The sequence below is a fragment of the Leptonychotes weddellii genome, unplaced genomic scaffold (assembly GCF_054177405.1).
Source record: "Leptonychotes weddellii isolate Sample4059 unplaced genomic scaffold, ASM5417740v2 HiC_scaffold_4871, whole genome shotgun sequence".
Taxonomy (NCBI): Eukaryota; Metazoa; Chordata; class Mammalia; order Carnivora; family Phocidae; genus Leptonychotes; species Leptonychotes weddellii.
Window position 1 is genome coordinate 2,823 of NW_028015958.1, and position 8,573 is coordinate 11,395.

The following is an 8,573-nucleotide window of genomic DNA, read 5'->3' on the forward strand; positions in this document are numbered from 1 at the left end:
AAATTTGTTAAATATCCCTGAGTCAGAAAAATTTCAGCATGTAACAAAAAAGAAAATCTCAAAGTAAAATAGAATCACATATTCTACTCCAACCCAGAAGTAAAATGAGGGTTATTCTAAGGCAGGGATAGCAAATACTTGACACATATGCCACCATGTTCAAGTCCTCTGTTCATGCCAAATGCCATTTAGCCAGAGACTGACCACTTGCTTTGTGATATTCCACTAGACCATTAGTCTTGAGATTGCTATGACTTAAGGTCCCCAGCTGGATCTGAGTTCCAAAGAGTAGACAAAGAAAGCTCACAATACATTTAGGGAGACTCAATAAACAGAGGGATCCAAGACAAGCCAAAAATCGAAAACAGGAAGTCCTAGTTAAATAGTATTGCTGGGTGAGTCACATGATGCTTGCCCCCAAAATCTACAGCAATTGGAGAAGTTTAATTACAGCAGTGAAATGAATTTGTAGGAGTAAGATATTAATTAAAAGTAGTAAGATGAACTGAGTTGAGAGTCACTATAGATAACCAAATCAGTAGTCTAGAAGATTAAGTGGAAGGAATATCTCATATAGAGCAAACATGCAGAAAGGGAAAAGATAAGGACTCAGAGTACAGAACCAGAAGCCCTAACATGAAAACAATGAGTTCCAGAAGAAAAAAAAGGAATGCATGGAGAAGTAGTAATTAAGTAAATAATAGGGGAAAAAATCCCTGAGCTGAAGACAGACCATAATCCAAAGTCTGAATCTAGAACACCAAATTTCAGGCAGAATTGATGATGAAGGATAGATACACTCAGGCACATTGTGGGAAAATTCATGAACTTCAAGGATAATGAGAAAATCGTACAAACTTCTAAACAGAGCAAATTTCTTACAATAGAAAAAGAATCAGAGAGAATTGGACTGGAAGGCAGAGATAGTTCTATAATGTCTGTAGAACAGAGAAAAAATGCAATCCAGGGATTCTATCCCCAGCCATGATGTAATTTACTTATCAGGGTGAAAGGAAAATATTTGCACAAATTCAAGAATTCTGAGTATATACCACCTGCATACCAGTCTGAAGAAAATATTTGAAGAAGAATTCCAGCCAAATGAACAGAGCAGAGACTTACAATAACAGAAAATGAAAAAGAAAGACGAGTGGTGAGCAGTGAACCATGCCATGGGTATAGTGTAATTTCAATGGGGAATAACAGATTGACAGGTAATGTTTCTAATATAACTATCAAATAAGGATTTCTAAATGAAAAAGACATACTATGAGAGAACATATAATTAAAATCTGGAACTAAAATATTAAATTATCTCAGCAAAACCTAAGATTTTAAATGTGGGAATAAAAGCACTCTAATTTGACCTTCCATTCTGGAAGGAGGAGGTAAAGAAGTAAAACTTATTTTGAGTCTCTTCATACTGAAGAGGACAATGGTGGAGATGAGCACATTGTTAGTAGAAGGAGCTGGTTATCTACAGAACAGTATAGAGAAATATGTTTGATCATGAGTACCAGCAAAGTACAACAAAAGTGTCTGATAGAACTTACAGATTAATAGAAAAGAATAAATGGTAATCTGAACAAATTAAAACTAATAAAAGTAAAAAGAGAAAATGACAAATATACAAAGAGTATATCTAAACTTGGAAGGAATAAAATTAAGTACATCAGTTTTTACCCCAACTATGAATAAGCAAAATTTTCCTAGTGGGAGATAGATAATACCCAGATTGGGTTTAAAAAACAAAGCCCTATATGTTTTTTGTTTTCTTTTATAATAGTTTTATAATTTTAAAAATATTACCTTATTACATTTAAAGTAATAAAGAATACTTGGAAGGAAAGGGGAGGTAAAAACAACTGAAGGCTAATGACAGCAATTGTTAAAACCAGATAAGGTGGAATATAAGAGTAATTAGGATGAAATAGGATGAAAAAGGGTGAAAGGATGAACAAGGATGTTCTATAATGATAAAGGTAGAATTTTTGAAAGCCATGAAGATTTATAAATCTATATATACCAAACAATGTATCAGCTAGATAAATATAGAGATACAATTCATTTTTTAACACTTTAGTTTGAAAAAAATTTAGATGTACAGAAGAGTTACAAACATAGTACAGAGGGTTCCTATCTACCTTCCATCGAGCTTTCTCTACATGACCATGGTGCAACTGTCAAAAACAAGAAATTAACATTGACACAATACTATTAACTATAGACTTTATTTAGATTCCCCTTATTTTTCCACTAATGTCCTTTTTCTTGATGTTTGAGCATAATATTTAGCTGTTGGATTTCCTTTGTCCCCTCCAATCTGTGACAGTTTTCAGTCATTCCTCTTTTTTTTATTTTGACACTTTTGAGGAGTATTCAGCAGGTATTGTGTAGAATGTCTCCCTATTTGGGTTTGTCTGATGTTTTCTAATGATTAGGCTGAAGTTATGGATTTTAGGGAATGCTACCAGAGAGGTATGTTCCCTTCTATTCCCTTTTCAGTGGATAATAACAGTGGCTAAATGATGTTAATTTGTCTTATTACTGGTGATACCATGTTAATCCTGATCACTTAGTTAAGGTGATGTCTGACAGGTTTCTTAAATATAATGTTACTGTTTTTCCCTTTAAAACTCATAAATAGGGTGCCTGAGTGGCTCAGTTGGTTAAGCTTCTGCCTTTGGCTCAGGTCATGATCTCAGGGTCCTGGGATTGAGTCCCACATCGACTCCAAGCTTCTCCCTCTCCCTCTACCTGCCAGTCCCCCTGCTTGTACTCTCTCTCTCTCTGTCAAATAAATAAAATCTTTATTTTTTTTAAGATTTTATTTATTTATTTGACAGAGAGAGACAGCGAGAGAGGAAACACAAGCAGGGGGAGTGGGAGAGGGAGAAGCAGGCTTCCCGCAGAGCAGGGAGCCTGATACAGGGCTTGATCCCAGGGCCGTGGGATCATGACCTGAGCCGAAGGCAGACCCTTAACGACTGAGCCACCCAGGCACCCCTCAATAAAATCTTTAAAAAATAAAATAAAACTCATAAATATTTGGGAAGGGAGATACTTTGAAGCTATGCAAAAATCTTGTTTTACCTTAAATCTTGCTTCACCTACTAATTTTAGCATTCACAGGAGGATCTTACCTGCAGCAATTATTACTATGGTGTTCTTGTGGTGATTTTCTATTTATCTTATTCCTTTTACATATATCGACTGGAATTCTTCTGTAAAGAAAAGTTACCCTTTCTTCCCCTATTTATTTATTTAATAATTTATTTGTATCAGTATGGACCCTTGGATATTTATTTTCTCATGTTATAAATCTAATACTATCATTTTGCTGAAATGGTTCCATCTTCAGCCATTGGGAGCTCTTCCAGGTTGGCTTGCTGTGTCCTTTTGACATGACTCCACTTTTTTTTTTTTTAAATTTTAGCACTTCCTTAATTTCTGGCATAATAAGATATTCATCTTATATTTTCTCTGCTTACCCCTTGGATTTTTCCAAGGAGTCTGGTTGCTTTTATTGGAGAATGTCATTTAAAACCAAGATCTGGGCACTAAGTCGCTCATTGCTACTGGTGTGTCTCTGCTTCTAGACAGAGCTAGAAAATATATAGGTATGTACTAACTAACCTATGCATATGCGCACACACACCCCTACATTTAGATAGCTAGCTAGCTAGCTAGATTCACTTGTTGAAGGACTCCTGGGTTTCCAGCTTTTACTGATTAGGAATAAAACTTTTTTAAAAAGATTTTATTTATTTATTTGTCAGAGAGAGAGCATAAGCAAGGGGAGCAGCAGGCAGAGGGAGAAGCACGCTCCCCGCTGAGCTGGGAGCCCAATGTGGGGCTCCATCCCAGGACCCTGGGATCATGACCTGAGCCAAAGGCAGATGCTTAACCAACTGAGCCACCCAGGTGTCCCAAATAAAACATCTATAAATGTTTATATGCAGGTTCTTGTATGAACATAAGTTTTAATTTTACTGATACATACATACACATGCTTTTTTTAAAATATGAGTTCTTAGGTGACCTTGGTGGTGCAGTTGGTTAAGTATCTGATTCTTGGTTTCAACTCAGGTTATGATCTCAGGGTCATGAAATTGAGCCCCGCATTGGGCTCTGCACTTAGCAAGGAATCTGCTTGAGATCCTCTCTCCCCTTGCTGCTCCTGCTCATGCTCTCTCTAAAATAAATAAATAAACCTATAAAATAAAATAAATAAAAATATGACTTCATTCTAATACTTTCAAGTCCAGTCTAGTACCAGTGGGTTTATTCTAGCATTCCCAGGTTTCTTATAACTTTTCTCCAACAGAAACCTGCCTTTCATTATTTACAATATATTTACTTATTTGTTTTACATGTAAAATATTTTCAGAATTGCTTACCCATATGCCTGAGAGAAACAAATTCAATGCATAGTTATTTGGGTCTCATTTCACTTAACAAAATGCCTTTAAGATTCATTTATGTTGTTAGATCAATCAATCATTTCATGTCTTTTTATTGCTGAATGATATTCTACTGTGTGGATATACCACAATTAGAGCACAATATTGATGTACATTTCTTTTTGTCTTTAGCCTTACCAGTATCCAGTGAAAACATCCTTTTGCAAAGTTACTTAGATCAGTTTCTGTTGTCTTACCCCATTCAGTGTAGCTAGGTCATTTATTTGTAACATGGTTAGATTCATTTGTGATAGTCTACATTTTATCTTGGGTCTCCCTGGCATCTTGGGTTCATTTTCTAAATTTGCAGGTAGTGGACTCACTCTTGTGGTGTATAGTTCTTCGGGATTTGACAAATACATACAGCCATATATCTACAACCACAATATCATACAAAACAATTCCACTGATCCAAAAATTCCTTGTGCTGCCCCTTTGTAGTTAACCACCCTCCCAACCCCTGGTAATGATTGATCTTTTTGAGTTCTCTGTAATTTTGCTTTTGAGAACATAATATAAATGGAATAATTCAATGTGTAGTCTTGGGTCTCACTTTTTCACTTAACAAAATGCACTTACGATTCATTCATGTTGTTGGATGAATTAGTTGTTCTTGTCTTTTTATTGCTGAATGATATTCTAGTGCATGGATGTACCAGATTTTTTTTATCTGTTCACCTGTGGAAGGACAGACACCTGGATTGCTTTCAGTTTTTGACAATTATAAATAAAGCTAATATAAACATTTGCATACAGGTTTTGTGTGAACATAAGTTTTTATTTCACTCAGTAAATACAAAGGAGTGCAGTTGCTGGGACAAATGTTAAGTGTATGTTTAACATTATGTGAAACAACCAAACTCTTCCACAGTGACTATGCCATTTTCCAGGTCTATCAGCAATGTGTGTTTCAGTTGCTTTGAATCTTTGCAAGCAATTTGTATTGTTAGTTTATCTTTTGTTTTTGTTCTTAGCTATTCCATTAGATGTGTAATAGCATCTCATTGTGTCTTTAATTTACATTTTCCTTATCTCTAATGATGTAGAACATCTTTTTATGTGTTTATTTGCCATCTACATATCTTCTTTGGTAAAGTGTTCAGTTGTTCTGCTCATTTTTTAAATTGATTTTTTGTTTACTTATTGTTGAAATTGAGAGTTCTTTATATATTTTAGATAGCAGTCCTTTGTGAGGTATGTGATTTGAAAATATTTTCTCCCATTGTGTGGTTTGTCCTTTCAGTTCCTTAATATTGTCTTTTGCAGGGGCGCCTGGGTGGCTCAGTTGGTTAAGCGACTGCCTTCGGCTCAGGTCATGATCCTGGAGTCCCGGGATCGAGTCCCGCATCAGGCTCCCTGCTCAGCGGGGAGCCTGCTTCTCCCTCTGACCCTCCCCCCTCTCATGTGCTCTCTCATTCTCTCTCTCTCAAATAAATAAATAAAATCTTTAAAAAAAAAATATTGTCTTTTGCAGAGCAAAAGTTTTTAATTTTGATATTAAATTTTTCTTTTATGGATCCTGCTTTGGGAGTTGTACTTAAAAACTCTCTGCTAGGTTCTCTTACATCAACCACCTAAGAGTCCCACTGTAAGAAGCAACAAACTTTTCTCTTCTTCTCCACCATCTGCTCAGCAGCCACAAAGCAGCAGCCATGCATGAATGCATCTCCATCCATGTTGGCCGGGCTGGGGTCCAGATTGGCAATGCCTGCTGAGAGCTCTATTGCCTAGAACATGGCATCCAGCCCAATAGTCAGATGCCAAGTGATAAGACCATTGAGGGCAGAGATGGCTCCTTCAACATCTTCTTCAGTGAGATGGATGCTGGCAAGCGTGTGCCCAGGGCAGTGTTTGTAGACCTTGAACTCATAGTCATTGATGAAGTTCACACTGGCACCTACTGATAGCTTTGCCACCCTGAGCAGCTCATCACAGGCAAGGAAGATGCTGCCAATAACTATGCCCAAGGACACTACACCACTGGCAAGGAGATCATTGACTTTGTCTTGGACTGCATTCAGAAACTGCCTGACTAGTGCACAGGTCTTCAGGGCTTCTTGGTTTTCCACAGTTTTAGAGGGGAGACGGATTCTGGGTTCACCTCTCTGCTGATGGAACTTCTCTCTGTTGACAAGAAGTCCAAGGTGGAGTTTTCCATTTACCCAGCCCCCCAGGTTTCCACAGCTGTAGCTGAGCCCTATAACTCCATCCTCCCTACCCACACCACCCAGGAGCACTCAGATTGTGCCTTCATGGTAGACAATGAGGCCATCTATGACATCTGTCGTAGAAACCTTAATATTGAACGCCTAACCTACACTAACCTGAATAGGTTGATAGGTCAAATTGTGTCCTCCATCACTGCTTCCCTAAGATTTGATGGAACCCCGAAAGTTGATCTGACAGAATTCCAGACCACCTGATGCTCTATCCCCACATCCACTTTCCTCTGGTCATATTTGCTCCTGTCATCTCTGCTGAGAAAGCCTACCAGAACAGCTTTCTGTAGCAGAGATCACCAATGTGTGCTTTGAGCCAGCCAGCCAATGGTGAAATGTAACCTTCACCACGGTAAGTACAGGGCTTGCTGCCTGTGGTACCGTCATGACATGGTTCCCAAAGATGTCAATGCTGTCATTGGCACCATCAGGACCAAGCAATCGTCCAGTTTGTGGACTGGTGCCCCACTGGCTTCAAAGTTGGGATTAATTACCAGCCTCCCACTGTGGTACCTGGTGGAGAACTGGCCAAAGTATAGCGAGCTGTGTGCATGTTGAGCAGCACCACAGCCATTGCTGAGGCCTGGGGTCACCTGGACCACAAGTTTGATCTGACGTATGCCAAACATGCCTTTGTTCACTGATATGTGGGTGAGGGCATGGAGGAGGGAGAGTTTTCTGAGGCCCATGAGGACATGGGTGCCCTTGAGAAGGATTATGAGGAGGTTGGTGTGGTTTCTGTTGAAGGGGAGGGGGAAGAAGTAGAGGAATACTAAAGTTAAAAATGTCACAAAGGTGCTGCTTTTATAGGGAAGCTTATTCTATTTTTTTTATTATGTTATGTTAATCACCATACATTACATCATTAGTTTTTGATGTAGTGTTCCATGATTCATTGTTTACATATAACACCTAGTGCTCCATGCAGAACGTGCCCTCTTTAATACCCATCACCAGACTAACCTATCCTCCCAGTCCCCTCCCCTCCAAAACCCTCAGTTTGTTTTTCAGAGTCCATCGTCTTTCATGGTTCATCTCCCGCTCTGATTTTCCCCCCTTCATTCTTCCCCTCCTGCTATCATCATCTCCTTCTTCTCCTTCTCCTTCTTCTTCTCTTTCTTCTTCTTTTAACATATAATGTATTCTTTCTTTCAGAGGTACAGATCAGTGATTCAACAGTCTTGCACAATTCACAGCGCTCACCATAGCACATACCCTCCCCAATGTCTATCACCCAGCCGCCCTATCCCTCCCACCTGCCACCATTCCAGCAACCCTCAGTTTGTTTCCTGAGATTAAGAATTCCTCATTCAGTGAGGTCTTATGATACATGTCTTTCTCTGACTGACTTATTTCACTCAGCATAACACTCTCCAGTTCCATCCACATCGTTGGAAATGGCAAGATTTCATTCCTTATGATGGCTGCATAATATTCCATTGTATATATATACCACATCTTCTTATCCATTCATCTGTTGATGGACATCTTGGCTCTTTCCACAGTTTGGCTATTGTGGACATTGCTGCTATAAACATCGGGGTGCATGTACCCCTTCGGATCACTACATTTGTATCTTTGGGGTAAATACCCAGTAGTGCAATTACTGGATCGTATGATAGCTCTATTTTCAACTTTCTGAAGAACCTCCATACTGTTTTCCAGAGTGGCTGCACCAGCTTGCATTGCCACCAACTGTGTAGGAGGGTTCCCCTTTCTCTGCATCCCCGCCAACATCTATCGTTTCCTGACTTGTTAATTTTAGCCATTCTGACTGGTGTGGGTGGTATCTCATTGACGTTTTGATTTGGATTTCCCTGATGCTGAGTGATATTGAGCACTTTTTCATGTGTCTGTTGGCCATTTGGATGTCTTCTTTAGAAAAATGTCT

The 8,573-nt window shown here is 38.7% G+C and overlaps 1 pseudogene; it reads left to right on the top strand.

Moving 5' to 3' along the window:
* The first annotated feature begins 6,042 nt into the window (after positions 1-6,042).
* LOC102748714 (tubulin alpha-1A chain-like) lies at positions 6,043-7,504 on the top strand (annotated as a pseudogene).
* The last annotated feature ends 1,069 nt before the right edge of the window (positions 7,505-8,573 follow it).